Source organism: Bos grunniens, chromosome 26 (assembly GCF_055505025.1).
Source record: "Bos grunniens cultivar Pamir isolate PY7600 chromosome 26, Bosgru_T2T1.0, whole genome shotgun sequence".
NCBI classification, from domain to species: domain Eukaryota; kingdom Metazoa; phylum Chordata; class Mammalia; order Artiodactyla; family Bovidae; genus Bos; species Bos grunniens.
In genome coordinates this window covers 41,946,115-41,956,085 of record NC_141190.1, presented here as the reverse complement: position 1 = coordinate 41,956,085, position 9,971 = coordinate 41,946,115, and the positions used below count along the sequence as shown (strand labels likewise).

The following is a 9,971-nucleotide window of genomic DNA, read 5'->3' as shown; positions in this document are numbered from 1 at the left end:
AGGATATCCTCTGGCCCCCTAAACAAGTTGCTTTTTGTTGCTACTCCTCTAAAATTGTGCTGAACTCATTGCCTGGGTCACTCTCCAACTGGCTAGCTGAGAAGAATCTGTCTCTGAAGCCTCAGGTCACTTTGTTCAAGTCCTTCTTTCCTCCTCCCTGAGTTGCAGGTAAGTCTTGTCTTCTTTCTGCTGCTGGGCCTGAGCACTTCAGTGGAGAGCAGGGCCCTTCTTCCACCACCCTTCACCCCCGCCTCCCCCCACACCTGTCCCGTCTAACACATCCCCAAAGTGGCCACCGAAGTTCCCACGGCAATTTAGTGAAAGAGCTGAGTTGGCCCAAAGATAAACAGCCAAACAAGACACAGCCCCTCCTCTCAGGAGGCGAAAGCAGAAGACTTCTAGAAACAACTGTGTCTAACCCCAAAAGCACAGATTTCTAAAGGTGGAGTTCTAGGCAGCAGGACGTGTCTGCGGACAAGTAATCAAGCTACAGGCTCTTTTCAGAGGTTTCATCACACAGTCATCACCCATTCCATCCAGGCAGAATTCTCAAGTGTATCATCTTTCATTTTCCTTAGGACAAACGTGCCCTTTTCTCTGCTCTGTTGGCTTTTCATTCAGGAAGAGTGGGCAAAAATATCCTTTAATTTACCAAAAATGCTTTTTAAATGCATCAGCCAACTCAGGACTATTGGGGAAGATAATGGTTTTTTCCTTTCATAATGATGGAGTAAATTTTAGCCAAGATGAATTTAAACGATGTTCGTGGGGTGTAGTTTTTTTTAAATTAATTTCATCCATCATGACTAAGCCATTGAACTTTCACAGCTTCAGACCATTCTTAGAGTATCTCTTGCCTTATTCAAAGCCAGCCTCAAACAATCTTCAGCTGGATAACAAGAGGTGGGTCTTTTTTTCCCAGCAGGGAAGTGGGTGAGAGTTCTCGAGTCTGACGGTCCTGGGCTCAAGTCTTGGCTCTGCTGGTGCTTGGCTGTGTGGCTTAGAAACTGCTCCTTAACCTCTCTGTGCCTGTCTCCTTGACTTATTTGTCAAGGGCAGATACAGATGTTATCTGGAACTTTGCAGGGTTATTTAAAGATTAAATGAAATGATGTGTGTGAGGGGTCTGTCACAGTAAACTCAATGAATCTTAGTTATTGCTATTATTCTAATACGAAGGCAGCGTTATCTTTATTTTGTTGTCGCTATTTGTTGCTTTCAGTTGCCCAGTTGTGTCCAACACTTTGTGACCCCAAGGACTGCAGCACGCCAGGCCTCCCTGTCCCTCACCATCTCCAATGTTTGCCCAAGTTCATGTCCATTGCTTCAGTGATGCCATCCAGCCATCTCATCCTTTGATGCCCTCTTCTCTTTCTGCCCTCAATCTTTCCCAGCATTAGGGTCTTTTCCAATGAGTCGGCTGTTTTGCATCAGATGACCAAAATACTGGAGCTTTGGCTTCAGCATCAATTCTTCCAACATGTATTCAGGGTCGATTTCCCTTAAGATTGACTGGTTTGATCTTGCTGTCCAGAGGACTTTCAGGAGTCTTCTCTAGCACCACAGTTCAAAGGCATCAATTCTTTGGTGCTCTGCCTTCTTTACAGTACAGCTCTCACAATACGTGACCACTGGGAAGGCCATAGCCTTGACTATACAGACCTTTGTCGGCAGAGTAATGTCTCTGATTTTCAACAAACTAAGTTTGTCATCACTTTCCTGCCAAGAAGCAACTGCCTTCTGATTTCATGGCTACAGTCACAATCTACAGTGATTTTAGAGCCCAAGAGGAAGAAATCTGTCACTATATCACTCTATCTTTTATCTTTTTATCCCTTTATCCCTTTCATCCCTTTATTCGTTATCCCTTATGATTTGGCTACTCCCTCCCCACAGGGCTTTCCAGGTGGCACAGTTGATAAAAAGTCTGCCTGCCAATGCAGGGGATGCTAGTTCGATTCCTGGGTTGGGAAGATCCCCTGGAGAAGGAAATGGCAACCCACTCCAGTATTCTTGCCTGGGAAATACTATGGACAGAGGAGCCTGGAGGCTACAGTTCATGGGGTCACAGAGAGTCAAACGCAACTGAGCAATTAAATAACAACAACTATCCTAAGTACTGGGAGAAGGCAATGGCAACCCACTCCAGTACTCTTGCCTGGAAAATCCCATGGACAGAGGAGCCTGGTAAGGGGCAGTCCATGCGGTCACTAGGAGTCAGACACGACTGAGGGATTTCACTTTCACTTTCATGCATTGGAGAAGGAAATGGCAATCCACTCCAGTATTCTTGCCTGGAGAATCCCAGGGAAGGAGGAGCCTGGTGGGCTGCCATCTATGGGGTCGCACAGAGTTGGACACGACTGAAGTGACTTAGCAGCAGCAGCAGCAGCATCCTAGGTACTTGGGATACACCAGTGAAAAATACAAAGATTCCCATTCTAGCTCTCTGGTTCTCCAGTTCTGGCTGGATGTGGTAAGTGGGCACGAGGAGAGGGGGACAGATAAACAAAAAGAATGAGTAGATTATATGGTACACGGAAGGTGAAATAGTCAAGCCAAGTGAAGAGGATTAGGGATGCCAAGAAGGGGCAGGTGCGGTAAGGCTTGGTCTCAAAGAGAAGGTGATACTTGTGTACACACTTGAAGGAGGTAAAGGAATGAACCACACCAGTGTTCTCAGGAGAGGTGCCCAGGCTGTGCTGTTTGTGCCAAGAGCATCCCAAGAGCCTATGTGGCAGAATATTTTAAACTTTAGGCATTAAAAAGACACCACCTGGACCCCATGAGCCTTTGAAAGTGTTTACAACCAGAAGAGAAGAATCTATTAGCTTCAAAATTAAAAATGACCATATTGAAATTAATAAACATTGAATTATATGTCCACCTGTAATATAACATTTTGTCAACTTCCTTAATTGTTGAGTTTCTCAATCGCGTGTTTGAATGTCTTAATGTTTAATAACAGAGATTAGATTTCTTTTACTTCACAAGAAGTTCCCAAACATATATGACTGTTAAGAAATCATATAGACAGTCTACAGTAAATTATTTATTAAACAAATTATTTATATATTTATGAATTACAGTAAACAAATCATTTATTATAAATTATATTATTATTAATGACTTATTTATAAACACAGTAAATATTTATTAAAAGCAAATTTATAAAAGTCCTTGTAAAATTTGTAGCAAAATAGACTTGCTTTGATGAGTAATGGGCTAAGTTTTAATATATTTGATGTAATAAGGAGCAGAATCTGTGAAAGTGAGATTAGGTCCAAATGACTTTAAAATAGTCCTGCATCCAGTGTTGGCATCATCCCACAAGAATGGGTCACATTTCAGCAAACAAACGAAGAAATGCAAATTGTCCAGTCTCAGCGCGGATACTTTGAGTCTCCCTGGGCGGGGGGTGCTCAGCAGTCTGCATCAGCAGCCTTCCAAGCGATCCTGATGCGTGCACACTCAGGTTGCAAGGCTATTTGTGTCACCGGCTTCTTGCTCTAACTTCACAGTTTCAAGGCACAGAGGTTACCCTTGAGGTTGGCAAGTCCTCAGCCAGGGATCGCCTCTGAAGGTCTCCGAGAGGCTCACATCAAGAACATCTGAGATTTTTGAGGGCTGGCTCCCAATTTCCAGAGGAGCTGAACTTGCGTGAACAAAAGGATTCTCCAGCTTGCTCCCCTCCACAGATTTTGAAATTCTAGAATCACTCAGGATGCCCAGTTCTGAAAAAGGCTTTCAGAGGAAAACTCACAGTGACACTAAGAACCTTTTGTGAGATCTGTGTGGATACCCATTGACCAGGAGAAACCTTCCAGAGTTTTCTTTTCTTTTTTTTTAAATTAGTTTATTTTTTGACATATACACACTGCTGTATTTATATAATTTTGGCTGTGCTGGGTCTTCTTTGCTGCATGCGGGCAGGGAGCGGGGGCTACTCTCTACTTCTGGCGCTCTAGCTTCTTCTCACTGCAGTGACTTCTCTTGTTGCAGATCACGGGCTCTAGGCTCTCAGCCTTCAGTGGCTGTGGCACAGGGGCTCAGTAATTGTGGTTCTCGGGTCCTAGAGCATGAAGACTTCAGTGGTTGTGGCAAGCGGGCTCAGTTGCTCTGTGGCACGTGGAATCTTCCTGGACTGGGGATTGAACCCATGTCCCCTGTGTTGGTCGCCGGATTCTTATCCACAGCGCCACCAGGGAAAGCCTTCCTTAATGTGTGACTAGGGGAGCCAAGTTAGAGAATAAAGAAGGCAAGGCAGTGACAAAGACAGAGAGATGCCGTGGGCGATGATGTTACAAAACATGGCCAAGGAGGAGGTGGGGAGAGAAAGACCCTGAAAGAGACACACGTCCCTCTCCCGCCCCATCTCTCCAGCCCCACAGGGAAGAGTAAGCTGTAATGTGGCAGGAGAACCAGGACAACGCTTCCAGAGCTTTCACTGACCCCAGCTCAGGCTATCCCGATGGAAAATCAGTTCACTGGCTTCCTGTGCCTTTTCCACTTGGCTGGTTCCTGAGATTTTCCAGCCCAGTGAGCAGTGGATTTAGATGAGCAGCAGGAAGAAAACAGGAGAGAGAGATGGGGCAGGGAGAGCCTAGAAGGCTTCAGGGCAGCCACCCTAGGGGGTGACCAGGAGATGAGACCTGGGACCTAGAGGCCAGCAGTATGAGGATCCAGGGAGGAATGTTCCAGGGAGAGGACAGAAAGCCCAAGGGCTCAGAGCGGGGAAGGACTCAATGCTCAAGCAGCAGGAAGAAGCTCAGAGTGGTGGGAGGTATGGGGAGCAGGTAAAGGGTTAAGGTGAATCCACCGGGGGTGGGGGGGCAGGGGAAGGTGGGCCCTGCAGGATCCCTGTGCCAAGGTAAGGAATTGAAATGGCATCCATCAATATTCAGCTAGGGTTGCCGGATAAAATAGAGGGCACCCAGTTAAATCTGAATTTCAAATAAGTTTTATACTAAAAAATCATTCATGTGTTACCTGGAATTCAAATTTAACTGGCATTCTGTGTTTTTATTTGTGAAATGTATTTTCCAAGTCCTATTTGAAAGGCAGTAAAGGGTTTTAAGTGGGTTTCCCAGGTGGTGCTAGTGGTAAAGAACCCACCTGCCAATGCAGGAGACTTAAAGAGAGTTCGATCCCTGAATCGGGAAGATCCCCTGGAGCAGGGCATGGCAACTCACTCCAGTGTTCCTTGCCCGGAGAATCCCATGGACAAAAGAGTCTAGCGGGCTACAAGCCACAGGGTCACAAAGAGTCGGACACGACTGAAACAACTTAGCAGAGAGGGTTTTAAGTGGGCTTCCCAGGTGGCGCTAGTGGTAAAGAACCTGCCTGCCAATGCAGGAGATGTAAGAGATCCAGGTTGGTCCCCTGGAGAAGGGCATGGCAACCCACTCCAGTATTTCTTGCCGGGAGAATCCCATGGACAGAGGAGCCTGGAGGGCTATAGTTCATAGGGTCACAAAGAGTTGGACACAACTCAAGTGACTTAGCATGCACAGAGGGTTTTAAAACAATGGAATGACAATTTGATCTAATTTGTAGCCTGATTGGGTTGTTGGGTCTGTTCTGTGGGCTGTGGGCTGCGGGGTGGGGAAGCATGAGGAGAAGTGGGAATTGCAGATCAGGAGGGAAAAGAGGCTGCTTGACCAGGCTGGTAGCTGAGGAGCATAGCTGGGCAGGTGAGCATCTGCTCATAAGGACAGGCCACCCACTTGGGGTTTGTTGACTGACTAATTGAGCAGAAGAGACCCCAATCCTAGGGCTACCCCCAGTGGGCAGGGCACCCTTGCCATCAGCTTCAGTGCTGATGGGTTAACAAAACTCTCTAAGACACCTGTGCTTGAGAAGTCTTGTGACACCCAGCATCTTGCTGGGTCGCTGGGGTTGATGGCTGTCTGGATGGACCCAGAAAAAGAGTGTCCAAGAGGAGGAGGAACTCTCAGAGAGTCATACGTGAGTATCAGGGAATAAGCTACATTATGAAATGTTAGGTGTGGTCACATCTGTGCAGGGAGTGGAGTGGTGGCTGTGAACCGGGTCAGTGGACCTTCAGGGAGCAGATGTCCCGGAGGGAAAATCTGACTAGTGACAGGAAGGCCAGATAGTGGCCAAGGCTTCACCAGTGACACCATCACAGAGTGTCCACATTCCAATAGCTTGAGTTCGCCTCCCCGAGTGCTCACTGCATGACTTCTTTGAGGAAGTTTCAGGGGAACTTTGTGTCTTTAGCTCCAATCTCTTAGTGCCGCCTGTGCTGTGCTGTGCTATACTTAGTTGCTCAGTCGTGTCCGACTCTTTGCAACCCCCCCCCCCCGGGACTGTAGCCCGCCAGGCTCCTCTGTCCATGGGGATTCTCCAGGCAAGAATACTGGAGTGGGTTGCCATGCCCTCCTCCAAGGGGTCTTTCCAATCCAGGGATCGAACCCAGGTCTCCCGCATTGCAGGTGGATTCTTTTACTGTCTGAGTCACGAGGGAAGCCCCAGAATCCTGGAGTGGGTAGCCTATCCCTTCTTCATGGTAACTTCCTGACCTAGGAATTGAACTGGTGTCTCCAGCATTGCAGGTGGATTCTTTACCAGCTGAGCTACCAGGGAAGCCCAGTGATGCCTGTGAGGGCAAGGCAACCCGCTCCAGTATTCTTGCCTGGAGAATCCCCATGGACAGAGGAGCCCGGTGGGCTATGGTCCACAGGGTTGCAAAGAGATGGACACCACTGAAGCGACTGAGCACGCACGCATGCTGCTGCATGCAAGGCTCCAAGGGGGCTGTTTCTCCACTGTCACCTGGACAGTGACCAGGCCAAGGCTGAGGTCAGCCAGCGGTCTTGAGACGCAGGCTTCAGGGTGCCAGGACATGCCCGGCCATGTCTCCTGGGCCTTAGCCAGGCTGTGGTGTGTCTAGAAATGGGACAAATGCTGCCTACGCTCTCTGTGTCCTGCCTTGTCACTGGGCCCCAGAGCAGGACAGCTTGTCCCCATGAGGCTCTGTCCAGAGCCTCTCCCCACTGCCCTGGCGCCAAAGCTGGTGACCAGGCAGGGTCTGGGCGAAGCTGTGCTCCAGCCACACAGCTGCTCGCCTCGGGGGCACCTTCCCTCGGGGGAATAAGCTCATGCAAAGAGACACCTGTGGTCAGCCTCCTTGCCGGCTTATCAGGCACACCCACTGCCTTTGGCCTCACCTGCTCTGACGACGTTACAGCAAATCCTTCTCCTTGTGGAGGATTGTCTATCTTCACAACATCCTGTATCCATTTCCTGTGGCCGCTATGATGAATTACCACGATCTCAGTGACCCAAAACCACATCCATGTATACTCCCCTACAGGTGTGGCGGCCAGCGTCACTGGGATAAAGTCAAGGTGTCGGCAAGGCTGGTTCTTCCTGAGGCCTCTAGGGAAGAAGCTAATCCTCACCGCCTCTGGCTTCCAGAGTCTGCTAGCATTCCCTGGCTTGTGGCCACATCACTCCAGTGTCTGCTTCTACTGTCTCCTCACTTTCCACCTTTCAAATCTGCTGCCCCGCCTCCTCTTATAAGACCCTGATGCCTGCCTCAGGCCCATCTGGATAATCGAGAATAATCTCCCCATCTCAAAATCCTTAATGTAATCACTCCTGCAAATTCCCCTTTGCCGTGTCGGGTAACATTCAGAGGCTCTGTGGATCAGGACATGGATATCTGATTTCCAGTATTCTGCCTGCCACACACCCCCATCCATCACAGCATCTCATCTTCACGGTGGCTCTGGGAGGCTGAAACACTGAGGCTCAGGAAGGTTACTTGATTTTCTGAAAGTCACACAGCTAGAAGGTTGAAGGAAAGGGGAAGTGGACTCCAGGTCTGTGTGATCCTAACTGAATTTAACAGGTTACATAGTCATTTAAGAGGCGAACAAGGCACTTGCATCATCAAAGAGGTCTTTGGTGTTTTCCTTCTGAGATTTCTGCTCTTCAACGTGCCCGGGCTGGCCTTTGGCCCTCCTTCTTTTCTCGGGGGTTAAGATTTGAGTGTCTGTCTGAGCACAAAGGGAACACCTGCAGCCTGTCCTAGTTGGAGGAGTGACCCACATTCGAAGAAGGAGCTCGGCAAGCCACGCTGGGTCTCCGGTCTTCACAGCAGTTCAAGGGTTGCTCACACGCACGCTCACATGTGGTTTGGTAAATGATTTTCTCAGTTAACCCATGAGTTAGTAAGCTTCCTGTTACTTAAGGAAATGCCCCAGACCCCAGGGACCTTCAGCCTTGATTCAACAGCCAGGAGAAGAGGGGAGGAAATGGAGACTCATCTCTTGGGTGCTGAAACCAGCAGAAAAAAAAAAGACTCTGGGGGCAACGTTATGTTGTGTTAAGGAAGGCATTACAGATTCGATATTTAGCTGGTGTTAGAGGGGGACAGAAAGCGTTATTCACTCCCTGGGTATCTCAAGGGCACATAAAGGAGCAGCCGCACCTGCCTGCCGGGAAACATGCTTAGCCACAGTAAGACAGCGTGACTCACGCAGAGCTTGCCGGGGAAGCCAGGCAGTTGGCCGGGCTGCTCAGTGATGCGGAGACAAAGAGGAGTTAATCACTGTGTTCGAGACTCGCTGAGCCCTTTCTGCGGCTCTGGGTCGACACATGACAGCTCCCCTGCTGCCGGCTGCCCTCCCACCCCACGCCCAGGAGTCCGGCTTCCTGGTTGGTTTTGTGTGATGCTGGGCTCGAAAGGTCTGTCCTTAAGGGGGTCCAGGAGTCAATCGGGCCCCTTTTTTAGGGTGAGAAATGGGTCAGGGGAAGATAGCTTCGGGTGGCCGAGAAACCAGGAAATTCTGTTCAGTGAAATAAAAGTTGAAGCTATCTTTGCTTCAAGTTGCAACAGCTCCAAGAATGGATTGACCTGCCTCTCAAATGTGGCTGGTGGGAAGTGACTGGGACCTAGAGAAGCAGGAAGGCTCACTGCTGGTGGAAAGAAAGTGTCCCATCCACATTACAGAGCAATTTTACAATTTGCCCTTGGACCCACCAACTTCATATAAAGTGAAACTGAAAGTCGCTCAGTTGTATCTGACTCTTTGTGACCCCATGGCCGTATAGCCCATGGAATTCTCCAGGCCAGAATACTGGAGTGGGTAGCCTTCTCCTTTTCCAGGGGATCTTCCCAACCCAGGGATCGAACCCAGGTATCCCATATTGGAGGCGGATTCTTTACCAGCTGAGCCACAAGGGAAGCCCAAGAATACTAGAGTGGGTAGCCTATCCGTTCTCCAGCGGATCTTCCCGACCCAGAAATTGAACTGGGGTCTCCTGCATTGCAGCTGGATTCTTTACCAACTGAAGTATCAGAGAAGCCCAACTTTATATAAAGGTGTATTTAAAATATGCATACTTGAATGAGATCACATAGGTTTTTAGAATTTGTTCTGGTTTTCCAATTAATAGTATACCTGGAAATCTTGCCACTAGATCACTTCAACAATAATTTTCGATGATTGCATGGTGAACAGTATTCTAATTCCTACTGTTGGACAGCGAAGATCATGCTGATGTGTTGCACTGTAAACAATGCTGCAAGGAACTGGTAGCTAAGTCATTGGCTCTTTTCTGGATTTCATTTTCATCAATATAAATGCCTAATGTGGATTTGTTTAATCAAAAGGCTACTTTTTCAGTACTCTATTATTTCTGGGTGATAAGCCACCCCAAAACATAGTAGCTTAAAACAGCAATTAACTATTTCTCATGATTCTGAGAAATAGGGCTTTCCTGGTGGCTCAGAAGGTAAAGCATCTGCCTGCAATGCAGGAGACCTGGGTTCGATCCCTGGGTCAGGAAGGTCCCCTGGAGAAGGAAATGGCAACTCACTCTAGTACTCTTGCCTGGAAAATTCTATGGATGGAGGAACCTGGTAGGCTGTCAGTCCATGGGGTTGCAAAGACTCAAACACGGCTGAGCGACTTCACTTTCTTTCTTGTCACTTCCAT

General features: G+C 48.4%; 1 long non-coding RNA gene across 1 annotated transcript; it reads right to left on the bottom strand.

Annotated features, from left to right (window-relative positions):
• Positions 1-3,039: 3,039 nt before the first annotated feature.
• Positions 3,040-8,674, bottom strand: LOC147344461 (uncharacterized). Its single transcript, XR_015155429.1, has 2 exons — positions 7,194-8,674; positions 3,040-4,228 (listed from the first exon to the last, which is right to left on the bottom strand). It is a non-coding gene; the product is annotated as an uncharacterized LOC147344461 (long non-coding RNA).
• Positions 8,675-9,971: the final 1,297 nt, after the last annotated feature.